The sequence below is a fragment of the Amblyraja radiata genome, chromosome 14, assembly GCF_010909765.2.
Source record: "Amblyraja radiata isolate CabotCenter1 chromosome 14, sAmbRad1.1.pri, whole genome shotgun sequence".
NCBI classification, from domain to species: domain Eukaryota; kingdom Metazoa; phylum Chordata; class Chondrichthyes; order Rajiformes; family Rajidae; genus Amblyraja; species Amblyraja radiata.
The window spans coordinates 42,039,878-42,065,375 of NC_045969.1; the positions used below are offsets into that span (position 1 = coordinate 42,039,878).

At 42.4% G+C, this 25,498-nt stretch overlaps 1 protein-coding gene across 2 annotated transcripts in view; it reads left to right on the top strand.

The window, feature by feature from the left end:
* Positions 1-790: 790 nt before the first annotated feature.
* The window catches only part of il1rapl1 (interleukin 1 receptor accessory protein like 1), a 1,148,250-nt gene continuing 1,123,542 nt past the window's right edge, over positions 791-25,498 (top strand). For both annotated transcript variants that reach the window (XM_033033178.1, XM_033033179.1), the window contains exon 1: positions 791-1,856. The gene's annotated coding sequence lies outside the window, so the exon portion shown is untranslated. The remainder of the gene's footprint in view (positions 1,857-25,498) is intronic.

The following is a 25,498-nucleotide window of genomic DNA, read 5'->3' on the forward strand; positions in this document are numbered from 1 at the left end:
ACTGTCATTAACCCAACACGTTCGAGTCATTATTACCTTGTTTGCTTAATTAGGTCTGCCTCGGAAAGTGGGACATAAGGTCACTAGATTGACTGCAAGAGGCGGCTCCGAGTTATAAAACGCGCTTAACTTTTGCATTTCCCTGCAGGTTGAAGTTGATCAAAAGTAAAAATTAAATTAAGAAAAACAGGCGAATGCGTGTGGTTAATTTCAGCTGGATTACAAACGGCAATCCCCGCCGTTATCTGCAGCCGGCGTCTAGAACGGCAAAGATTCCGAGTATCTTCAATTGACTGATTGCCTATATTGGTGACAGCCTCACTTTGTCACGCAGGGGGAAAAAAGATCCAAATAATCACTGGAGCTTAATTACCGATTAATTTAGTCGCGCGATTACAGGTGCATCGCGTTCATGACAGGTTTAGTTTGTCAGTGAATGCCACATCATCTAATATTTTAATATCACCTCCCTGGCGTGTCAGGCGAGCCTTCGCCGAGTGAGTTATGAATATGAAAATATGCAACAGTGCACGATATGAAATGCACGCCGAGGAAGCTGGCGGCTTCTTGCACACTACATTGGCCCCGATCTCCTTCACTGGGTGGCTGGTTTTATTTCGTTGATGATTTCTTCTTCCTGCGCTTCTGAGGCAGAAGTCTGTAAACAGAGCGGATTCCCCCACTGTGTACCTTTTCATCTCCTCAAAAGGCCACTTCATCGAAATTCTGATCGCATTTCCCAACCGTTCACCCTCCCCTATCCCTCCCCTCCCTGGTCTATAAGCGGCCTCTTGGTCCACCCGCAGGCTTCGAAGAAACTTTTCCGAAAGACTTCACGAGGTGACGATCTCGCTCCAGAGAAGGAGATGTGCACAGGGATAGTTATTTTTTTTATTTTTTATGTCTTGAATGTAAAAAGGGGGGAAAGGGAAAAAAACCAGTGAAAGAATGAAGAGTGCATTTATTGTGTGATAAGAAGCCTCTCCACTCAAGGGTGTGTGAGATGCGCCCGGCGAGTCTTCAGTTTATTGGAGCTGTTCTCAACGTTGCTCGGCGTCATTGGCCTCGGGAATCTCCAATGGGTGGCAGTCAGGACAAATGTGCTCAGCAGCTGCAAGTATTTTGTCATTGACTCGGAGTTCTGCACACAGACCTTCTCAAAATGTAGGATTTCTTCATTGTTTTTCCCCCCCTGCACTCTTAAATCTCCGGATTGGTGATTTGTCAACGATTGTACGGCTTTTTTTTGGTGGCAGCTTGTTTCTGCTTTTGGGAATTGGGATTGTTGAGCAGCGGTGAGTGAACCGCGGGCTGGAAGACACTGTTGCACCGTGGGATTCTCGGCGCATTCTCGCCGTAGTTTGAGCGGAGAAGACGGAATCTGTTATTTTTTTGTTGCTGCTGCTGCTGCTGTTGTTGCAGCGTACATGTGTGTGTACATATTTTATTCACTGGCTTTTTTGAGCTTCTGGGGCGTGCAGCGGTACCGCGGGATGGTCGGAGAGGAGAATGCACCTTCCTTATTGCCGTCGCGACGCCCAGGCGTAGAGCTTGCGGACTTGTCTCTGTAAGTCTCTCGCTGCCTCGCAGTCTGTCTCTTCCCCCCCCCCCTTCTCACACTTGGGTCGCGCTCTCTGCGACCGAGCCGGGCACTTCCAGGACAAATAAGCCCGTGGTTTGTCGAGAGGGGAAGGCGAGTGTTTGTGGAAGTAACTGCCTGGTGATGAATGTGGCTCGCTTGTGAAAGGGAGGGCTTCCCGATATTTAAGGATCGAGGTTGGAGGAGAGGCGCTGGAATGATCAGAGGTATCGCTTACTGACATCGGGAGCAGCGCATCATTTCATCAGGCTTTTTGGTAAGACTTCTTCACACCTTTTAATTTGCATTCGCTCGAGTCCGTGCATGCACCCGGCGGCCAGTCCTTAGACTACCTGTCTATATAATGCAGTTGTGCCCGACCCGACTCCGTGTTAAGTTACTGCATGCAGCGTTGATGCTGTGTGTGTGTGTGTGTGTTTTGGCCGTGTCCAGGGCTTGCCATTTGTTAAGATTGTCGTAAAGTTTGCAGTGAACGGATGAACACTGATATGTGTGTCGGTTTAGTTACCATTAATTTTATGATGTTACGCCATATTTTTAGAAACGTAGCTACTTTGAAGTACAATGCGGATTTTTCCGGGGGGGGAAATATCACTGAACAACCATGAACCATCCCCTCCTTGACCAGCCATTCGGTTGCATGTCACTATATGAATCACACACACTATGCACAGACTCGTGGTTGCGATTTCTGCTGGGCGATGAGCGCGAATGCCGGGCCAATTATATATTTATATGTGTGTATATATATATAAATAAAACATATGGCCATAGAGTTCTAACATGCGGATTCACAGTACTCAGCAGGTCAACGGATCGATTTAGTTTTTGAAATGTGGGGTTCCTCTTAAAGGACGGCAGATCTTCCTCTTCTGCGGAGGCAAAAAGTCTCATTTTGTCAAATAAATCAGTGCACCGTTGAAAATAAAATATAAACTTAACGCTTATCTCCAAGGCGTGTAGGAGAAATTACGAGGTAAAGAGATATGGGTCCAATAAATGGCAGAGCACTTGGCGAATTAATTTTGGCATTGGCTTCCAAACTGCAGTAAGTCTACTGGCAGACGACTTAAAGATGGAGTCCAGACACCACCATACAATGTAATAATTTTCTAAACTTTCACTTTACTTCGTTACCTGCTTCAAACTTAACCGGATGAGTCACTTTATGCTATTAAATCTCTGGACTGTATTTCCCGAAACAGCGGTGAAGCTTCCCCCTCCCATACGATCAATAGGTTCTCAGCAGCGATTTCCAAAAGATCCTCATCTTTAATGACTTTAACGCAAATAAAATGAAATTGGAAAAAAAAAGACGCATCTTAGACCGGCAGGAGTTGACAGTCATTTCGTTCTTCGCAGATAATTAAAGCTTTCAATAAGGACCTGCTGGTATGTTAATAAATTGCCATCAAAATGGCAACAGATATTGAGTCCATCACAGCTTCGAGCTTTTAATGTGGGCAAAACTTTTCCCACCCGCACGCGAAAAGCGAGCGAGACGCGAGCTCCTGGCACAGTCCGCTTGCAATTGCCCCATTTTTGTTGGCGATCTATTAACAAACTATGCGGCCAGAATGATTTCTCTTCGGCTGCACTGGGAGATCCTTGTTTAGCATCTAGACGTGCCCACTGCTGATTAGCAGCGAACTCTCCAACCAATCTAGCAGCAAGAAGCTGCAAAGGCCGCTTCTTATCGCTCGGTTTATTCCAACAATTCATCGCTGGTGATTCCGACCTGCTTCCCTGAGACATCTGGCTCATTACTCGGCATACACAGCTCTGGTATTAACATGGTTTAGCTTCGGGGGACGGAAGGGGAGGACGAACGCTAGTCTCGGTTGTAGAAAACTACCATCAAGCAGCGTGTTCTTATTACTGTGTGGTCTGTGGAGGGTGGATGGGGTGTATGTGGGGGTGGGGGGGTGTAATCGGGTTGAGGAAGATTGAGGGAATGCAGAATGTTATTTCTATACCCTCTCTCCCTTCCCTGAGCAACCACCCTTCCCCAATCGGGGCGGCTTATATTTTCCAATCTGTAAACCCTTTTTTCTCGTGGACCGACAAGGCTGGGGATTGGAAGTCCAGTGAACTTTTATCTTTCATTCCTTTTACTGGAAACTGGTCCCAATAACTTGAAGCCTGCGTTTTCTGTGCGCTGTGTCCGACCGGGAATGCTGCGGTGAAGCGGCCCGGGTCCGCTGCTCGCTCCCTGGTTATGATGAGAGCTGATCTCAATAACAGCAGTTCATAGCGAGCATCCCCCCTCCTCACCGCTTCACGCTTTCTCTTTCGGATGCATTCGCCGGGGAAAGGGGAGCTCCTTCACTCTTCGAGTTTGTAATACGATTCGCTATGCACCTTGTGCGGATGGGCAGCGTATAGCCAGCGATTTTTTTGCATTCTCAAAGAATTGGGTTTTTGTTTGACGTTATTGCAAGGCAAATAGGGGGCGCTCCGATTCTGTAAAGACGCTGAGTTGGAAAACGTTCGCCGGAATGCGGCTCAGACACTGTGCTCTTTCGCCCGACCTGCACTACTAACAAATGTCCCATTGTTCGACTTCCGCCAGCGCAGCATGGATTGTAACAAATACACACCAGGTCCGCCAGCATCTGTGGAGGGAGATATACTCTCAGCTCAGCAACCTTAGCCCTGTTGCTCTCTCTCTTGGGTTTTAATTTCAGATCCTCAGCAACTGCAGTATTGTGGAGACACTAGAGACTGTAGATGTTGGAGTTTGGAGCAAAACGTACAGTGATGAAGAAGGGTCTCGACCCGACACGTCTCCTATTCCTTCGCTCCATAGAAGCTGCCTCACCCGCTGAGTTTCTCCAGCATTTATGTCTGCCTACGATTTTTCCAGCATCTGCAGTTCTTTCTTAAACAGAGTGAATGGAGGAACTCAGCGGGTCAAAGGCAGCATCTGTGGGGGGGAATGATCATAGTGTTGTTTTGGGTGGGCATCCTTCTGCAGTCTGTCCATTCCCTCCACAGATGCAGCCTGACCTGCTGAGTCCCTCCTGCAATTCCTGCAGTATTGTGCTGTTTTCAGAGGCATTGTTTGGAGGCTTTTAGATTCCATTCTAGGTTCCATTCGGATACATTCTGGAAATTCAGCCAGGATGAAATGCAGCCTCTTTTGGCCTTAAATTTTTTAGGTCGAAATATGGTGGTGGTTCAGAAATGCTATTATTTAGTTGAATTGATTGAAAGATACAGCACGGAAGGCATGCCTTCTGGCCCAACGATTCCACGCCATCGATCATTCGATCATATTATTTCTAAGTTGTCCCACTTTTGAATCCACTCCCTGCACACTACACTAGGGGTAACTTTTCCAGAGGTCAATTAACCTACAAGCCCACCCATCTTTGGGATGTGAGAGGAAGCAGGAACACCTGGAGAAAACAAATGCGGTCACAGGGAGAGCATGCAAACTCCACAAGGTCAGCGCCGGAGACCCAGGTTACATCCTGACTATGGGTGCTGTCTGTATGGAGTTTGCACATTTTCCTTGTGACCTCATGGGTTTTCTCTGGGTGTTCCAGTTTCTTCACACATCCCAAAAATGTACGGTTTGTAGGTTAATTGGCTTCTGTAAATTGTAAGTTGTCCATATTGTGTAGGATAGTGCTAGTGCACAAGGTCGGCATGGATTCGGTGGGCCGAAGGGCCTGTTTCCATGCTGTAGGTCCGAAGTCAGGATTGAACCCAGGTCTCTGGCACTGAGGCAACAGCTCTATCAGCTGTGCTACTGTGCCTTGTAGTTGCATTTGGAAGCAAAGGCCTGACTTTTACAAGCTGTTGACCTCCAAGCAGGTTGTTCACATGGATCCAGTGATCTCCTGTTTGTGGATTTTTGCCTTAATTTGACATTGTCTATTGTTTTATTGGGAAACCAATGAGCAATGGTTAGGCCAACAAAAGATAATCTGTTCTAGTATTAAACAGGATAGGCAGCAAACAGTTGCCATTACATTTTGCATATATTTCTTTGTGACATAGGAGGATGTTTTGCCCTAAGGGTCTGTGCCATCCCACAGCAATCTCATTCCGAAGGTAATTTTATCCTTCCAGCTACATCTCCATCAACCACACCCCCCCTACTCAATTTGGGGCAAGCTAAAGTCGTCAATTAACTGAACAACATAGTGTGGAAGGAAACAGTAGCACTCTGGGTAATGCATTTGTTAACACAGAGAACATGCAAACTCCACAAGTAGCACCAGAGGGGCAGCACAGTGATACAGCAGTAGATTTGCTGCCTTACTATGCCAGAGGCCCGGGTTCGATCCCGACCACTGGTGCTGTCTGAATGGAGATTGTACGTTCTCTCTGTGATCGCATGGGTTTTCTCCAGGTACTCCGGTTTCCTGTTGCACTCCAAAGGCGTGCAGGTTTGTAGGTTAATTGTCTGGTAAAATTGTAAATGTCCCTAGTGTGTAGGATAGTGCTAACATATGGATGATCGCTGATCAGCACCCAAGGGCTTGTTCCTGTGCTGTGTTTCTAAAGTCTAAAGGATTCTTAAGGGGTTGGACAGGCTAGATGCAGGAAGATTGTTCCAGATGTTGGGGAAGTCCAGGACAAGGGGTCACAGCTTAAGGATAAGGGGGAAATCCTTTAAAACCGAGATGAGAAAAACTTTTTTCACACAGTGGTGAATCTCTGGAACTCTCTGCCACAGAGGGTAGTTGAGGCCAGTTCATTGGCTATATTTAAGAGGGAGTTAGATGTGGCCCTTGTGGCTAAGGGGATCAGAGGGTATGGAGAGAAGGCAGGTAAGGGATACTGAGTTGGATGATCAGCCATGATCATATTGAATGGCGGTGCAGGCTCGAAGGGCCGAATGGCCTACTCCTGCACCTAATTTCTATGTTTCTATGTTTTTATGAACCAGAGTCACTGGAGTTGTGATACAGCAGCTCCAGCTGCTAAAGAAGGGTAATGAACCTGCAATGTTAACTGACTCATCACAGGCTTCCCATGCTGAGTATTTCCAGTATTTTTTGTTCTTTATGCTAGATGATAATTATGGCTCAAAGCACCATTAAAAGCTCCCCCACACAACACAGAACAAAACATGACATTTAGAGCATTTTGCAGATAGAATAGCCTGCTGACACCTGAAATGTTTGTCATTTTGCAGTTTCTTTAAGATTTTTCTGGGGAAAGTTGTGAAAAGGCTTAACCACATAGGAGCATGGATTTACTGCCAACACATAATCATACAGCATAGAAATGGGGCCTTTGGCCCAACTTGCCCACACCGACCAACATGGCCCATCTACACTTGTCGCACCAGCTACATTTGGCCCAAATCCCCCTAAATCCATGTACCTGTCTAAATGTATCTTAAACATTGCAATAATACCTGCTGCAACTACCTCCTCCAGCAGCTCGTTCCATACACCCACCACCCTTTGTGTAAAGATAAAGTTGCCCATCGGGTTCCTATTAAATCTTTCCCCTGCACCATAAACCTATGTCCTCTGGTTCTCCATTCCACAACTCTATGCCAGAGATTTTGTGCATCTACCCAATCTACTCCTCTCATGAATTTGTACACCTCTACAAGATCATCCTCCTGTGCTCCAATGAATGGAATCCTTGCCTGCAAGGTGATTGTGTTGACTCCAATAAGCATGCTGTTTGTTGCTGCACAATGGTGTATAATCTAAACTTACTCCATTCCAACTATGAAACATAAACCATAGAATATTATGGCAACCACCTGAGGGCATCAGCCAATATTAAGCAATGATATTAATGTCTATTTTTAATGTGGCATTATTGCCAATGTAAAATGTTTATCAAGAACAAATTGCTCCCATATAAGTCTTACTATAAATCACCTATTACCTGCAACTGGACCCAATCAGACTGTGTAGTAACCGGAAATGAATAACGCATTGGTCTGCAGCATCTGTGGACTGACAAATGGCTGATTTATGTTTTTGGTGGCAGATATATTTCAAGTTTCTGTTTTTCTATATTTTAAAGCCTTATCATCACTGCTATCATATAGATTTTTGGAACGGGTTTGTCTCATGTGATCTTTAACTTTAAAATATAAAATATGCTTTCCCTGACAATTATCATCTTGTCCTTTTGATTTCAAATGTGATCAAGCTCTTCTCTCCCGATTACATTTACGGTGGCACAGTTTTGATTGTGTGAACGAGGAAGACAGCATCAATTTTGAAATAGATGATCTTAGTTATGCACAATCTAGTAATACAATATCACAAATGATAAGTCATATCCTGACCACATGAATCATTTATCAGAACTTGTAATTAAGCTTTCCCTTTTTCATCCACTATTTATCCAACTGCATTCAAGATTATTGAGGTTTTTTGCACTTGAGGAAATTGTAAACTAAATTGGAATATAAGATTGTAATTTTTTTTGGTTACATTTTGAGACGTCTAACTTTTATTAATCCCAACATAATTGATAATTTTCAAATATTCTTTGTAAAGAGGCAGAAGTTGTATTAAAACTAAATGAAATGAATGAATTTTCAAGCACGGTTTTCAAAAAAGCCATTTATCTAATTTACGTTGACACTTCATCAATAATATTTCATTTGGGAATAAACTGAAATAGTGGCTGGGTTCTATGCCTTAAAATGCCGTCATTTACTAATGAATAAAAATGATAATGGAGGAGGCTGCCAAAGAAATTAATTATAATGGGATTTTTCCATGTGAAGGAACAGATCGTAAGCAAAAAATAAGTTGCAATTAGATGTATGGTATTTAATTATTTGGGCAGATTTTTGATGTATGGTTTTATGAGGCAGCGTTTTGGACACTTAAGGGAATCGGGTTATATAGGAAAAGCTAAACAGAGATGTAAAATGTCATTTTATTGAATAGTGGAACAGGCTGAAGGAACTGATTATTGCTATCTACCTCTTTAGTGACCCTCAAATTATTCTTGATTGGACTTTGCTGGCTTTATCTTGCACTAAACGTTATTCCCTTATCGTGTATCTATACACTGTAAATGGCTCGATTGTAATCATGTATTGTCTTTCTGCTGACTGCATTGCACGTAATGAAGCTTTTCCCTGTACCTCGGTGCACGTGACAATAAGCTAAACAAACAATTTGGTGTTATGTTACAGCATGGAAACAGTCCCTTTGGCCCACCGATTTCCACATTGGCCATCAATCACCCGTTCACACTCTTTCTATGTTATTCCACCTTTTGCATTCACACCCAACACTTTAGGGACATTTTAGAGGCTAATTAACCTGCAAACCCATACATCTTTGGGATGTGGAAGGAAACCGTGGCACTTGGAGGAGTGACCTAACCCTTGTGGTCACAGGGAGAACGTGCAAACTTCACACAGACAGCACTTGACATCAGGATCAAATCCGGGTCTCTGCTTCATTGAAACAGCAGCTTTACCAGCTGTGCCAGTGTGCCGCGTTGGTTGTTTGGTATCATCCCATTACATTTTAGGTGATCTAACTTTGATCCCAGAAGAAGCAACAACAAAGAATTTGAATCTGGTTTTCTCTTTTTTAGCCATACTCAACAACAAGTGATTTAATTTGCCACAAATAAACTTTATCCTTAAGTTCAGATATTTATTTAATTACCCTAATTATCCTTCATATTTTTATACAGTGTTTCTGCACTACTTCTAACTGAATTGCACTTTTGGAAATGTGAAACGTGATTATTTTTTTAAACATTTTCATATTCTCTACATAGAATTTTAACTGTGTCAAAGCAAATTTGGCTTTAACGTAACTATTACTGCTAAGTTTATTTAACCGAGGAGGAACTGTTGGATCAGATCTTGAGATTTAATTTTGGATTTAATAAGGATTGGCTGGGAACAATGTATAAGATACCCTGTATTCACTATAAGGCAAAACAATGCTTAAAAAAGAAACTAAAAAGTATTTTGTAAGTTTCTAACATTTAAGTGATTTTTTTTCATGCAAAAATGTCAACTAGCAAAATGTGTTGATATTGGCTTGTATGTTCAGTTTGGGCTCTCTTTGCATAGATACAACAATGGGCTATTGGTTGATTTGTTTTTAAGAGTCCAGTATTAGTTTCTTTTTAAAGCTTTATTTACTGTCTAACTGAAAACTGAGGCAAAGGTCTATTTAAAAAATCGATTTCTTGCTTGTAATAGAAATTGAATGCATTGGAAGTATTCAGTGGTTCAATTCCTGTCTCTGGTTTCCACACCGGGCAGCACAGTGGGTGATGCATAGCAGCTGCCTCACGGTGCCAGAGATCCAGGTTCAATACTGACCTCAGAGTGCTATTTGTGTGAGGTTTGCATGTTCTCCCTGTAACCAGCATGCATTTTCCCTGGGTTCTCTTTCCTCCCACATTCCAAGGACGCGTGGGTTTCGAGGTTTCTGCTAATTACCCCTTGTGTGTGGATAGGTTGAGAATGTGGGACAGGAGAGGTTCCTGATGACCATGGGTAACCCTGCCAGGAGCATAGCTTCAGATGCTTTATCCCTCAAGATCTTCAACACATACAAGTTTCTCCACCGTGACAAAGTGGTGATCCCTGGAGAAGAACAACATATGCAGATGCATACATCAGGGATATTCTGGTGTGTATTTTGCTGTTCCTTGCTTATCCCTGTAGATGCTGAATTAATCTAATATTTCAATTCAATTACCTTTCTTCCAATAACTTAAAGCATTACCCCTTTCCCTTGCGCCTCACCAGGACTTGTACCTATTTCTCCCCTCCCACCCACATTCCTTCCTCTAGCTTCACAATTTGCAACTCTTTTGTCCTTTTGTCTCATGCCTTTTTTTTCATCTCTGGCCTTTGTCCACCATCTGCCTAGTGAGAACTCCCATAACCAGTATCAACTTATTTTCCAACCAGGCTTTGTCCTTCCCCACCGAGCTTTCTGCTCCTGTACAATCAGTGTGAAGAAGGGTTCTGACTTGAAATGTCATATTCCATATTCCCCAGAGATATTACCTGATTCGATGAGTTACTCCAGCACTTTATTTTCTTTAAAACTTTAAACATTCATTTGTTTTTTCTCTCAAAATTTGCTGATGGGCCTGCAAACCATTTCTAGCTTTCTACCTTGTGTATTTAGGATTTCCAACTCTGACATTACTTTGCTGTTGTACTATTTGCATTGGTGTCTTCATTCCAAGTGTGTGTGACATTTTCTGCCTAGATGCTCAACAGACTGAATTGCTTGACCTTTAAAGAGGAGGCAATAACAAAAAAAAGTACAGGAAGAACTCAAGGCTCAGGCAGCATCTGTGGAGGGAAAAGACAGGCAATGTTTTGGGTTGGGACCCATCTCCAGACTTCGGTCTTCAGGAGGAAACAATAACCTGACAAGGGGACAACTGGAAAACCGTGTCCATGGTGTTTGAGTGTATATGGTTATTTAGTTGTGACTTGTATTTAAAACCATCCATGCTTCATGACTAAACATTTAAGATGCAGGAAGCACACTGCACTAGATCCTTGCTTAACACGCAAAATGTGTTTGTCGGAATGACTAACGTCTACACATGCATCCTGTCAGGATCCATCGCAGCTTGGTTTGGCAACAGCTCTGCCCAAGACCAAAAGAAATTGCAGAGATTTGTTGAGGTAGTCCGGTTGATCACGCAGACCAACCTCCCCACTGTTGCCTATCTTCACTTCACACCACCTCTGGGTAGCAGCCGAAGTAGTCAAAGACCTGATTTACTGCAGACGTACCCTCATCTCCACTCTTCCATCAACCCCAATATTCAAAGCTTGGAAACCTGTACCACCAGATTCAGGAATAACTTCTGTTATTAGATTGCTGAATAGTTCTCCCGTAGGCTAGGGTTAAGTCCTGAGGTTCTAACCTAATCATTGTGAACCTTGCACTTTAACACTATATTTTGCACTCTGGTAATTTTGTGTGTGTGTGTGTGTGTGTGCGCTAGATAACCTGTAAGTAAAACTTTTTCAGTGTACCTCAGTACACGACTATAATAAACCAATAACAATGAAATCAATGCAAAAAGATACCTAGATGGTGATTTCAGTTTTGCTTTATTATAGTCACTTAATCTGAGGCAGAGTAAAAAGCTTTTGTGTGCTATCCAATTAAATCAAATTATTATTATTAAAGCTTTATTTCAGACACAGGTCCATATAACACATCAAACAGTACAAAGAATTACAAAGATACATTAAAAAATTGCATATTAGCCTAAAATATATATAAGCTATTGCACCAATGCCGTCTTAGCCTAGAAGTGAATCTATAGCAGCTTTTCAGAGGGCTGACTAGGGCTTCAATTATGTGGTTCTCTGATTTGTCCAGGCGACACATAAAACTAAACATCAGTGTACATGGATGCAACAAGGCAAACATATGTACAAAAGGTAGAACAAAGAGAAAGATACCAGAGTGCAAAATATAGTTTCTCAGCTTTGTAGCGTAATGGTTCCAAAGAAAATGTGCAATGTCCGCATTGAAGTAGGTTGGAAAATTGGACTGTACCCTCGCTTCTGGAAGGACTGTTCTGAAGTATAGTTCTGTGATTTAGAAGTACAGCATGGAAAAAGGCCCTTCACCCCACCAGTCTGTGCTGAAAAGCGATCCCCGCACACTATTCCATATATTAGGGACAATCAACAAATTTTTTCAGAGCTAATTACCCTACGAACCTCTACATCTTTGGAGTATGGGAGGAAATTGAAGCACCTGGGAGAAACCCACACGATCACAGGGAGAACGCACAAACTCCGTACAGACAGCACCCGTAGTCAGAATTGAACCTGGGTCTCTGTCGTTGTAAGGCAGAAATCTTACTGCTGCATCCATAAGTCTGATCACATGGGGGAGGGGGAAGCTATTCCTGAGATGAGTGTTGGGTGCTTTCAAGCTTCTCCATCTTCCACCTGACGGGAGCAAGGAGAAGTAGGAATGACGGGGGTGGGAAAGATCTTTGATTATGTTGGCTGCTTTCCCGAGGCAGCGTGAAGTATAGATAGAGTTAATGGTTGGGTGTTGCAATGCCAGGGATCTGGTGCAAAACCTGCCCTCCCTGCTCTGGGAACCCAGTGCAAATCCAGCAATGGCTCACCCATGCATCTGTGAGGAGAGGCTGATGGTGAGGCAAGGCATTGGATAGGCTTGGGTTAGATGAGGCCCAGGGCAGGTTATGGTTGCTCTTTCATCTGGTTGTCTGAAATTGCTCAGTGGCTAATGGTGGAGGCAAGGATGTAAAAAAGGCAAATCATCAATAAACTATGATATGGTGCATATCAAATAATTCTTTCACCAATATAACATGAATGATACATTTAATGATAGACACAAAAAGCTGGAGTAACTCAGCGGGACATCTCGGGAGAGAAGGAATGCATGACATTTTGGGTCGAGACACTTCTTCAGACTGGTTAAGGATAAGGGAAACGAGAGATATAGATGAAGAGAGATAAAGAACAATGAATAAAAGAAATGTAAAAAAGTAACTATGATAAAGGAACCAGGCCAGTGTAAACTGTTTGTGGGGTGAAAATGAGAAGCTAGTGTGACTTGGGTGGGGGATGGATTGAGAGAGTGAATGCCAGGGCTACTGAAGTGAGAGCAATCCATATTCGGACCACTGGGCTGCAAGCTGCCCAAGCGAATGAGATGCTGATCCTCCAATTTGTGTTTAGCCTCACTCAGACCTTTCTGTCCTACCAAGGTCAATGTCGGAATGGGAAGGAGAATTAAAGTGTTTTGCTACCAGGAGATCAGGTAGGTTCAGGCGGACTGAGCAAACGTGTTCAGTGAAACGATCGCCCAGTTTGGTCTCGCCGATGTATAAGAGTCGACATCTTGAACAGTAGATGAGGAGGTGCAAGTAGGTTGGAGAAGGTGCAAGTGAATCTCTGCCTAACCTGAAAGGACTGTCGGGGTCCCTGGACAGAGTCGAGGGAGGAAGTATAGGGACGGGTGTTGCATCTTCTGCGGTTACATTCAATAATCTGTTCGTTCTCCCCTTTGGCTGATAATCTATGCACCATGATGCAATGTGCCCATAAATTGGCATTTGAAACACTGTAATTGAACCTAGTCAAAATCTTCCTTGTAGTATATTTGTTTGATGTAATAACACTAGTGTAATTTGATTTCATGCGGTCTACTATTTGACCAGCCCTACTTCAGTGTTACTTGAATGTTTTGTGACTGGTTGACGTATATAACTGCTTGCTTCGTTAACTGTCCTTGTGATTTTGTCATCCATCTGTGTGCATTGAACTAATTACAAATATTATACAACGTGCATTATAGTGAAGTTGCAGTGAATTGTCCCTCACGAAGAAATTCATCATTGGAAGCAAAGCTACCTGCAATAGATTGCGGCGATCAGATAATTGATTGGAATAATTGACCGTAATTGAGATGAAAGTGATTAATTGGACAATAGACTTTGTTATTAAAGGCAGTGATCTGAATTTTAAGGCCTTTGCTTTAGTCCATATTGTTGAATTTTCAATTTTTAAACTAGTTCTTGTGTTTTTTTTTTGTTTTTTTTCTTTGCTAGAAATATCAATGATTTTCAGATGTTGTGCCATTGGTAACAACAGCTATTGACTGTTTTACCTAAAAAAATAGAGTACTCTTGAAGTGCAAACCTTGCAAGCGCAATTGTTCGATATTTTGCACGATAAGTTGAATTGAGTTTAGTTTAGTTTCATGTGTACCAAGGGACAGTGAAAAGCTTTTATGTGCTAACCAGTCAGCAGAAGGACAATACATGATTATAATTGTGCCATCCACAGTGTACAGATACATGATAAAGGGAATAATGTGAATAACATTTTGTGCAAGGTAAAGTCTGATCAAACAAGGTCTCCAGATGGGTCTCGACCCGAAATGTCACCCATTCCTTCTCTCCAGAGATGCTGCCTGTCCTGCTGAGTTACTCCAGCTATTTTTGTCTATCTCCAATGAGGTAGATAGTAGCTCAGGATTGCATATGTAGGAAAGAACTGCAGATGCTAATTTAAATCAAAGGTAGACACAAAATGCTGGAGTAACTCAGTGGGCCAGGCAGCATCTCTGGAGAGAAATACACCAAATGCTAGAGTAACTCAGCAGGACAGGCAGCATCTTTGGAGAGAAGGGTTCAGTCTGAAGAAGGGTCTTGAACCGAAACGCATCCATTCCTTCTCTCCAGAGAAGCTGCCTGTCCAGCATTTTGTGTCTAGCTCAGGACTGTTCTCTAGTTGTTGGTAGGATGGTTCAGTTCCTGATTGAATGGCACCAGAAGAACAACCTTGCATCAAGAACAACATCATCAAGACCATGGCGATAGATGATCATTCATTTTTGAAGAGGAAGACTGAGGATCCATGAATATGTCTTCATCGACGGGTTGCTGGTGGAGAGAGTCAACAACTTCCTGAGTGTGCATATCTGGCCTGGACCTTGCACGTTGATGCATTCGTAAAGAAAGCCCAACGATGCCTCTACCAAACATGGTCCATATAGTTGGTTGAATTTTCAAAATGTAAACTAGTTCCTTCAATATTTGTGACTTTGCTTGAAATATCAGTGATTATTACATGTTGTTTCATTGGTAACAACAGGTCTTGACTGTGTTACCTTCAAAAGTAATTAAATAGTACTTTTTTTTAACTATTGTGTTCTTTATGTGTCTGTGTATATGTACATGTGTTTATACATATGCATGCATATATGTGTACGAGGGAACTGCAGATGCTGGTTTAAACAGAAGATACTCAGCAGGACAGGCAGAATCTCTGGAGAGAAGGAATGGGCGAGGTTTTGGGTCAAGATCCTTCTTCAGACTGCACTAGATCTCGACTCTGTTGCCTCAAGTGCTGCTGCAAGTAGGAATTTTATTGTTCTATCTGGGACATATGACAATGAAGCACTCTTGACTGTTGACTCTTGAAACTTTGCAAGCATGATTGTTTCATATTTGGTTGGAATGAGGTAGCAAAAAGCAAGTGGTGAACTCAACATTTCACCGGAACAGCCGGTGAAAACCCACGCAGTCACGGGAGGAACGTCCAAACTCTGTATTTCTTGTGTACCAGGACAGGATCATTAATGTCATTGTCAGATGACAGTCTGCATAAGTATTTATCCCTAACATAACACATCGTTCCAAGTGGTTAGAAAAGATGAGTGACTTTTTAGGAAAGAACTGAAGCCATATCATTCAATTATATCGGTGAGTTATTAAGTTATTTAAATAGCTACGTTCAATGGGACCTGCATCAATTTATATATTTAATATAATATATATTCTTGGTGGTTTTAAATTGAATTTTGATTACCATATCTGCATTCTAATTCCAATATAAAAGATGATGGATCATAGCCCATCTGTCTCCTAAGTTTTAACTGTTTACTGATTTAGTGTCATAGTCGTACAGTGCGAAAACAGGACATTTGGCCCAACTTGCCCACACTGACCAACATGCCTCTTCCCCTGACTATTCTGAAGAAGGATCTCGACCCGAAATGTCACCCATTCCTTATGACCAATGTGTCCCATCACTTGCCTGCATTTGGTCTATATCCCTCTAAACATATCCTATCCTTGTACTTGTCTAATTGCCGCTTAAACATTGCATTTATACAGAATGTAACAATATGATTGTGCAATGACAATATTTATCAAGAGGTCGACTATTTAAAAAAAAAAAAAAAAAAAAAAGAATATAGATCCAACGGGATAAATTCCTGATTAAATGATGCCAGAACAACAACCTTGCTCTGAATGTCATCAAGACCATGCAGGTAATTGTGTAGGAAGGAACTACAGATGCTGGTTCACAAAATATGGACACAAAATGCTGGGTCAGCAGCATCTCTGGAGAAAAGGAATAGGTGGCAATTTGGGCCAATCATTCTTCAGACTGAAAAGGGTTTTGTCCCGAAAAGTTACCTATTTTGTCTAGTAATGCTGCCTAACCTGTCGAGTTACTCCAGCATTTTGTGTTTATCCTTGGAGATGATTGTTTGCTTTAGAAGAGGAAAGTTGAGGATCCACAAACCTGAACTCTTTGATGGGTTGGTGGTGAAGAGATTCAACTACTTCCTGGGCATGCATATCACTGAAGATTTGATGGACCCTGCATATTGCATTTGTAAAAAAAGTCCATCAATGCCTTTACTTCCTTAGAGGATTGAGGACATTTGGCATGTTGAGGAAAGGAAAACTTCCACTGGTGTATGGTAGAAAGCATATTGACTGTTGCATCACGGTCTCGTGCAGCAACTCAAATGCCCAGAAACAAAGGAAATTATGAAAAATGGTGGATACTATCTAATCCATAATGACTATTGACCTCTCCAGATTAGATAGGATCTATTGGAGGGGCTGATTGAAGGCCATCAGAAAAAAGGTACAGGTTTCTGAAAACCATGAACACAAGGTTCACGAATGGCTTCTCCTAACAACTATCAGGCTCTTGAAGGTTACACAACACTAACCTCTGGACTGGGTGTTTTTTGGTTATCTTTTGGCCATTTTTGCACTGGTACTGAAGATATTACTTTTCTGATTTGTGTTTATTATATATTGTGTGTATTACATTTACAGATCCACAACCTGTTGCAAGTACGAACTGGCAAGTTCTATTGTCAGTCCACATGACAATCATACACTCATGACTCTTGACAAATTCTATTGTCCAGCCTCTGCTTTTTAACGTAAACAGTGTGTATTAAATGTTGTTATTTTAATTCATTTGTTGCTATCCATACTGTAGTCTCTATCCCCTGCTTATGCAGTTTGAATGTTCATCATTCCCTCAATTGCAACACCTATGGGCTGCCAGAACTGGGCAAGGGAAATATTTCTAGTGCCGTTACCTTGAAATGTTGACAGAATTATTGCGCAAGTTACTGACTTTCAAATGGAAACAATATTTTCACTGGAAACTATTTCCCTGGGAATGACTGCTGAAAGAATTGCCATTTATTCCATTCCAAAAGCAATCTTGAAATTTGTGATATTGGCTTTTTTCCATTTTATGATGTTTTCCTATATTTGTCATTGGCATTGATAGGGTAGACAGTCAGAACATATTTCCCAGGCTAGAAATATTACATACTAGAGGGCTTAGCTTTAAGGTGAAGAGGGGCAAAGTTTAAAGGAGATGAGTGGGGCAAGTCTTTTTTTTTTTTTACACAGAGGGTAGTGGGTGCCTTGAACATGCTGCAGGAGGTGGTGTTTGAGGCAGATACAATAGTGGCTTTTAAGAGACTTTTGGTTAGACACTTGGATATGCATGGAATGGAGGGATCTGGGTTATGGGCAGGCAGATAAGAGTTTGTCTTGGCATCATGTTGGGCAGAGACATTTTGATCAAAGGTAGACACAAAATGCTGGAGTAACTCAGCAGGCAGCACCTCTGGAGAGCTGTCTGTCCCGCAGAGTTACTCTAACATTTTGTGTCTATCATGGGTGTAAAGCAGCATCTGCAGTTCCTTCGTACACATTTTGACTAAAGGGCTTGTTCCTGTGTTGTCCTGTTCTTTGTTTTAATTGAGAAGTAGAATTGTCCCTATCATGGTGGGCCACTTACGTTTATGAGATGTTTTACCAATACTCTTCCTATTGCACAACCAGCTGCAACCAGAGAAATGCCTGTAATATCTTCCCTTCATTATTTTTACCTGTGAGTGGGGTCTCTAGACTAATTTTGCTGGTTTTTTTTTGTTTTTTTTTGCATGTCAGCAGCCTTTGAAGTCGCTTTTCCTTTTAAGTGCTTTTAAGTTGCCTTTAAGTACAGCTCTCAGCAGGTCGCAGCCTGAAGGAGGGAAGTTGTTGAGCCGGCCCCTGTCATTCCCCGAAGACTGGGGAGGATGGAGTCGGCGATGATGGATATGAGGAACAAGGCTGGTAGGAGAAGGAACTGGGGTTGGGCCTACTGCACCATCAAGGTTGGCTGCGTGAGGTATTCCCATGGCTCAAACATGCATGGGAAAGGAGAGGGGCAATGGTACACTGGTTGATTCAGATGTCCAACGAAGGCGATAGCTGGAAGCCCTGCAGCAGCCTGGGGCTTATCTGGATTAGGAACTTTCCATAAAATTTAGAGCACGGACTGGACTTTGAAAATGGTGCCAAAACCTGGCGCCACTTGCATGTGGGCTCAATGGACTGTTTGTTTATACTTTGCTAATCGGGGATTGTGCTCGGGTATGGCAATACTCCACTGACCTGCATGTAAGAGAACAATTTAACTCTGCATTTGCACGTGACAATGACGCATCACTGAAATTGAGTTTATCATGTGTACGGTGTATGGTGAGGTTTAGATACACTGAAAATCTTGCTTGTAGCCGTATCACATGACACACAAATTCAGACAGCACAAAAACGTAAATAATACATAAATTGCACCTTCCACAAGGCGGTGAACACAGAGAGACGGCACAGGAAAAAATACAATACAAGCTAGTCCATTGTGTTCAGTTACTGAGGTAAGATTAGGGTTGTATAGATCAGTTCAGAAACATGACTGATGTAGGAAAGTAGCTGGACCTGAACGAGATTCTCTGTTGCAGCAACATCTGAAAATATCGGGTTCTACATGAGTTGTAAGGACCTGCCATTCTACTACAATATCCTCCTTGACCCTCCCTCTGTTTAAATTGCCAGGCTGTTTCTGACAGTTAGTAAATGAGCAAAGGTTTCCCTTGACTGAATATTGCAATGACTGTTCCATCTCTATGATGAACTCCACTCTGTTCCAAACAAACCAGCACGTCACTCTTGCCATGAACTCTTTTTTTTTTAGTTTGAACTGAACAGTGTGTCGTTTGTTCATATAACTTACTAGTCGGATAACCTCAGCATTATCAAGAATGTTTATTTCCACCTCTGTAATATTGCTGACCTCTGCTCCAGGTCAAGACCCAAGAGTCGTTTTGTTGTCACATTCTCATACTGAACAATGAAATTCTTACTTGCAGCAGAACAACAGTAAATATAAACATAGTACTCTGTAAACATAGGAAATGGGTGCAGGAGTAGGGCATTTGGCCCTTTGAGCCAGCACAGCCATTCACTATAAACATGGCTGATCATCCAAAATCAGTACCCCGTTCCTGCTTTTTCCCCATATCCCTTGATTCCGTTTGCCCTAAATCTAACTCTTATAAACAATTCAGTGTGTATCTGTGTTTGAGTGTTTACGCACACGCTCATGCGCACACACACACACACACACACACACACACACACACACACACACTTATTTTTGTTGTTATTATATTGTTTTTTTATATATATGTGTGTGTGTATATACACATATCCTCACCACATTTTCTAGTTTTGGCCCTCTATAAACCCGAGCTCAAATTAAATTTTGTTGCTGAATCCTAAATTGTACAGAATACGGTTCACTCTGAACAGAGGCTGCATATCCAGTCAGGTCTTGATTTTAATTTTGTTTTCCTATTTTCCCTCCTCCCCCTTTCTGTCTCTATAACCTTCAGTCCAGTGACCCTCATCCATTTCTGCCCCCCCCCCAGTGTATCCCTCTGTTTCAATCATTCCACGATTGATGATCGCATTTTCAGGTGGATGAACCCCGAATCTTGTTTCCTCCCTGAGCTATTGGTCCCTTCACTGTACCTCAGAGATACCTATTAATACCTATCCCTGTGTGCAACCATTTTTCATCTGCCCTAATATCCCCCCCCCCCCCTATGTAGATCAGTCATATTTTACTTCTAATGCTCCTGTGTAGAACTTTCCTAATGCAGTTATTTATGAAAATTTGCACATCAACTATCTTAACCACTTACATTTGGCACATTTGTAATTTCCCTGCCTATTTCACTGATTCCAGTTGGACTGGTGTTTTCCAGAATGACCATGTGTCCATCCTAAAGAGCAGATAACTTGTATTTGTGCAAGCTCAATCAGGTAAAAAGGCAGAGGCAACATTTTGTGTAGGTTGGTTTCGCTTTTTAATTTGCGCTCTCCAAACACTTTGGCAATATAATTGCTCCTGAACCAGAACGAACGTTTGAATGGGTGTAGCATATTCAATTTACTGGCCTGCTCATCTAATAAATAAATTGTGGATGTCAATTGGATACGTAATTGATTTGATGGCAGGAAGCAGAGCGTGATAGTGGTAGATGGTTGAAGCAGAGCCTGGACTGCAGTCCTGTGACTAGTGGTATGCCTTGGGGGTCAGTGCTGGGCCCATTATTGTTTGTCATCAATGATATGGATGCATATGTATAATACATGGTTAGTAGGTTAGAAACATAGAAAATAGGTACAGGAGTAGGCCATTCGGCCCCTCGAACCAGCACTGCCATTCAATATGATCTTGGTTGATCATCCAAAATCAGTACCCTGTTCCTGCTTTCTCCCCATATCCCTTGATTCCATTAGACCTAGGAGCTATATCGTTTGAAGATGACACGAAAATATGTGGTGTCATAGACAACGAAAATGGTTATCAAGAATTAGAGAAGGGCCTCGACCCAAAAGTCACCTATTCCTTTTCTCCAGAGATGCTGCCTGACCCGGTGAGTTACTCCAGCATTTTGTGTCTATTTTTGGGATCTTGGTTAGTTGGGTAAGTGGGCCGAATGGGAAAGGACTTTCATGGTGAACGAGACTGTCCTAGGGTTTGTTGCTGGACAGCAAGATCTAGGAATGCATAGAACACCGCTCAAATTTCAATACAAACATACTTGTACAACAGCACAGTGAAGACCCTTGTTTCACGTTTGGCTTGACCATTTTATCGGACACCCACTGCTAAAATATAAGTGAGTCTTCTCTTGAAACTGTCCTTTCTGCCATATGTGAAGGCAGCAGAAAGGCTGTCAGAATGTACTTAATGTGATGCTGTCTTGTGGATGTAGAATCAAGTGAACATGTTCCTGGTACGCCACAGTCAATGAGCTCTTCCCGAGCACTGATTTTCTGGAAATAAAATCTAATGGTCCCAATAAAATCAGCGAAGCCCTCGAGATGCTTCTCTCTATCCCAATCATTTTCGAGGTTGGAGGTTGTCACGCACAATACCCCAGCAATTTTCAGCAGATAGCAATGTTGGTCTTTCCCCCCAGCGTGGGACTTGGCGAGAACAGGAGAAGCGGTCATTGTTGTGACTGAGCAAAGTGCACAGAAGGCTGGCAGCCCCTCCAATTGGTTTTAATCTGGGGATGGTGTGAATGCACCTGCTCCTCTTGGCTCTGCAAAGATAGATTTGACACCTTTGCTGTCTGCGGGCTGCTGTACTCCAGCTCAGCAGCTTCTTCCAGACAGCAGGTAGATTTGGATTTGCAAGAAATGGGCAGTACCACATCGTGCACTGAAAAAAAAAGTGCAAATATCATGAATCTGAAATATGATGCAAATGCAAGAAATATTCTGTGGATCAGAGCACATGTGTTGGACAAATGGTGATTAATTTATTGTGTCGCTGACCCTTCATCAAAATTTATGTCATTTGTGTTCGGATGAAGGGTTGTTGACTTGAAACATTAACCCTTCCCTCCCCCACACCCCACACGGCACTGCCTGATCTACCAAGGTTTTGCAAAACTTTGATTTTAAATCCAGGTTGTACTCAGAGGAATTGTCAAAGTTTGAGCAAGGTCAAATGAATATGAAGATAAATATGTAATGCTTGGTTCTCTTAAGTATTGTTTTCTTGTGAATTTAGTTTTGCCGTTAATTGTTTTGGATGTGTTGATGAATGTTCAACTCGATGAAATTTGGTTTGTGCAAGCCTGATCATTAGGATGGGAAATTGTGCTGCTGCCTAATAGAGCGTTTGTACTGTGAATCCATTTATCAACCTTTTTTGGGTCAGGGAGGTTAACAGCTAGCTGGAGTGTAAAGTTATCTTAATACTTATTAATGAAACAAAAGTTAAATTGCAGTTGGACATGTTATTTGGTGCAGTATAACTGCCCTTTTGGCTTGGTAGCACACAGTCAAGAGTGTTTTATTATTCAATGTCCCAAGCAGAACAATGACATTTACTTGCAGCAGCACAACAGAATATGTAAACATAGTACTCTGCAAACATGATCAATGAAAATAAATTATTTATTTGTATATGTGTATGTATATATGTACAAATGTGTGTGTATATATGTGTATGTATATATATATGTGTGTGTGTGTGTGTATATACATATACATATATGTGTGTGTGTAGCTGTTTTGCTTTATATTTTATACACATTTATGTATTTATATATAAAGCAAAATGTATATAGACACGTGTGTGTATACATAAACACATGTGCCTTTGTGTATATACATTTTGCTTTATATTTTATAGATCAATACATAAATATATGTATATGAAGTATAAAGCGAACCTTGCGCATACCCCTCCCCCCTTCCTTGTCCTCCAGGTCCCTCCCATCTACTTTCAGTCTGAATAAGGGTCCCGACCTGAAACGTCATCCATCCTTTTTCTCCAGAGATGCTGCCTGACTCCGAGTATTCCAGCACTTTGTGTCTATCTTCAGTTATATACCAGCATGTGCAGTTCCTTTCTACATACTTCACACACGCCCGCACATGCAACAAAAAAACAATGCCCCCAGGTCTATGTAGTTCAGAGGTTCTTTAGAGGTTGTAGTGTTTAATAGCCCAATGGCTGCAGGGTCGAAGCTGTTCCTCAACCTGGATGATACCATTTTCGGGCCCCTATATCTTCTTCCAAATGGCAGGAGTGAAATGAATGTGTGGCCAGGGTGTTAGGGTCTCTGATGCTGGCTGCCCTTTTGAGTTAAACCAATACAAGTTAATGTTACATACTAGTCTCTGAATTCTGTGACTGAATGTTTCTTGTTGTAATACTGCACCTCGTCTCCAATCCTTCTGTGGGAGTTGAGGGAATCTTTCGAATTAATGGGAAGCTATTCAACCTAGAGTGCTGAGAAGATTTTTGAGGATGTTGCCAGGACTTGTTAGACTGAGCTGCAGGGAGAGATGGGCTGACTAGAACTTAATTACTTGGAGTGCAGGAGGATGAGAGCTGATTTTCTTGAGAGGTGTAAGATAAGGAGGATGCAGTCTTTACTCCGAGTAGGGGAATCAAGAACCAGAGGACACAGGTGTTAGAGGGGAATGATTTAATAGGAATGTGAGGCAACTTTTTCCAGAGGGTAGTGGGTATGTGGAACCAGCAGCCAGAAGGGGTAGTTGGGGCACGTACTATAACACCATTTAAAATACATTTGTACAGGTGGGGGAAGGCACGAGAATGGGGTTGAGAAGGAAAGACAGGTCAGCCATGATTGAATAGTGGAGTAGACTTTATGGGCTGAATGGCCTAATTCAGCTCCTAGAACTTGTGAAATAAGGTACATGGATTGGAAAGGTGTAGTGACATAGGCCAAATAAGGGCAAATGGGACTAATGTAAATGGGTCATACTGGACAGGTTGGGATTGAAGGGCCTGTTTCTGTCCTGTGTGACTCTAACTACAGAGATCACATTTGAATAACCCCAGTTATTCAGGCACTTATTTTGTGAATTAACCAGCATCTGCAGTTCCTTGTTTCTACATTGGGGGTGGGGAGGGAATGTGATGAGCGGTGGCATCGCATTGAAGCTGGTGGAAATGTTGAAACAAGACCACAGCCCATTCCCTGACAGTGGTTTCTTCTGTGCCCTCCATCGCCCTGTTCCCATCTCACCTCCATCCTACCCACTCAACATTTCATTCTCCACCAACCCTTCTGATCAGATTCCATCATTTTACACCCCTTTGTCTTCTCCACATGTCGCCTCCAGCCTTAGTTCCTATCTCCACCCTTCCCTTTTTCCATCTGAGCCACCCAACAGTTTCTAGTTCTTGCCCCATCCTGTCCTCTCACTTGTTTTTTCTGCAAGCTGTCTCCCTTCTGCTTCATCAGTCTGAAGAAGGCTGCCATTGTTTTCTGCCATAGATGCTGCCTGACCTGCATTCCTCCAGCAGTTTACATCTTACTCCTGGTTTGGAGGAATATGGGACAGGCACAGACTAGGACTGGACAAGTTTGGTTAGGTTGAAGACAGACACAAAAAGCTGGAGTAACTCAGCGGGACAGGCAGCATCTCTGGAGAGAAGGAATGGATGATGTTTCGGGTCGAGTCCCTCTCTTGGTCAGCATGATCCAGTGGTGCAGATGGTCCAGTTTCCATGCTCTACACCTCTGACTCTGTTTTGAGATTAATCGGGGAGCAAGAGTTAGAATTTTATCTCCTTCAATCTCAAAGCTATAAACCAAGGGAACAGCATTTATTTGCATTCCCTATAGATTCAGGATCAGTTCCTGTGGATTGGAGGGTAGCTAATGTTATCCCACTTTTTAAGAAAGGCGGGAGAGAGAAAACAGGCAATTATAGTCCAATTAGCCTGACATCGGTGGTGGGGAAGATGCTGGAGTCAATCATAAAAGATGAAATAGCGGCACATTTGGATAGCAGTAACAGGATCGGTCCGAGTCAGCATGGATTTACGATGGGGAAATCATGCTCGACTAATCTTCTGGAATTTTTTGAGGATGTAACTGGGAAAATGGACAAGGAAGAGCCAGTGGATGTAGTGCACCTGGACTTTCAGAAAGCATTTGATAAGGTCCCACATAGGAGATTAGTAGGCAAAATTAGGGCACATGGTATTGTGCTGACATAGATAGAAAATTGGTTGGCAGACAGGAAACAGAGTAGGGATTAACGGGCCTGTTTCAGAATGGCAGTCAGTGACTAGTGGGATACTACAAGGCTCGGTGCTGGGACCGCAGCTATTTACAATATATATTAATGATTTTGATGAAGGGTTTACAGGTAACATTAGCAAATTTGCAGATAGCACAAAGCTGGGTGTCAGTGTGAACTGTGAGGAGGGTGCTATGAGAATGCAGG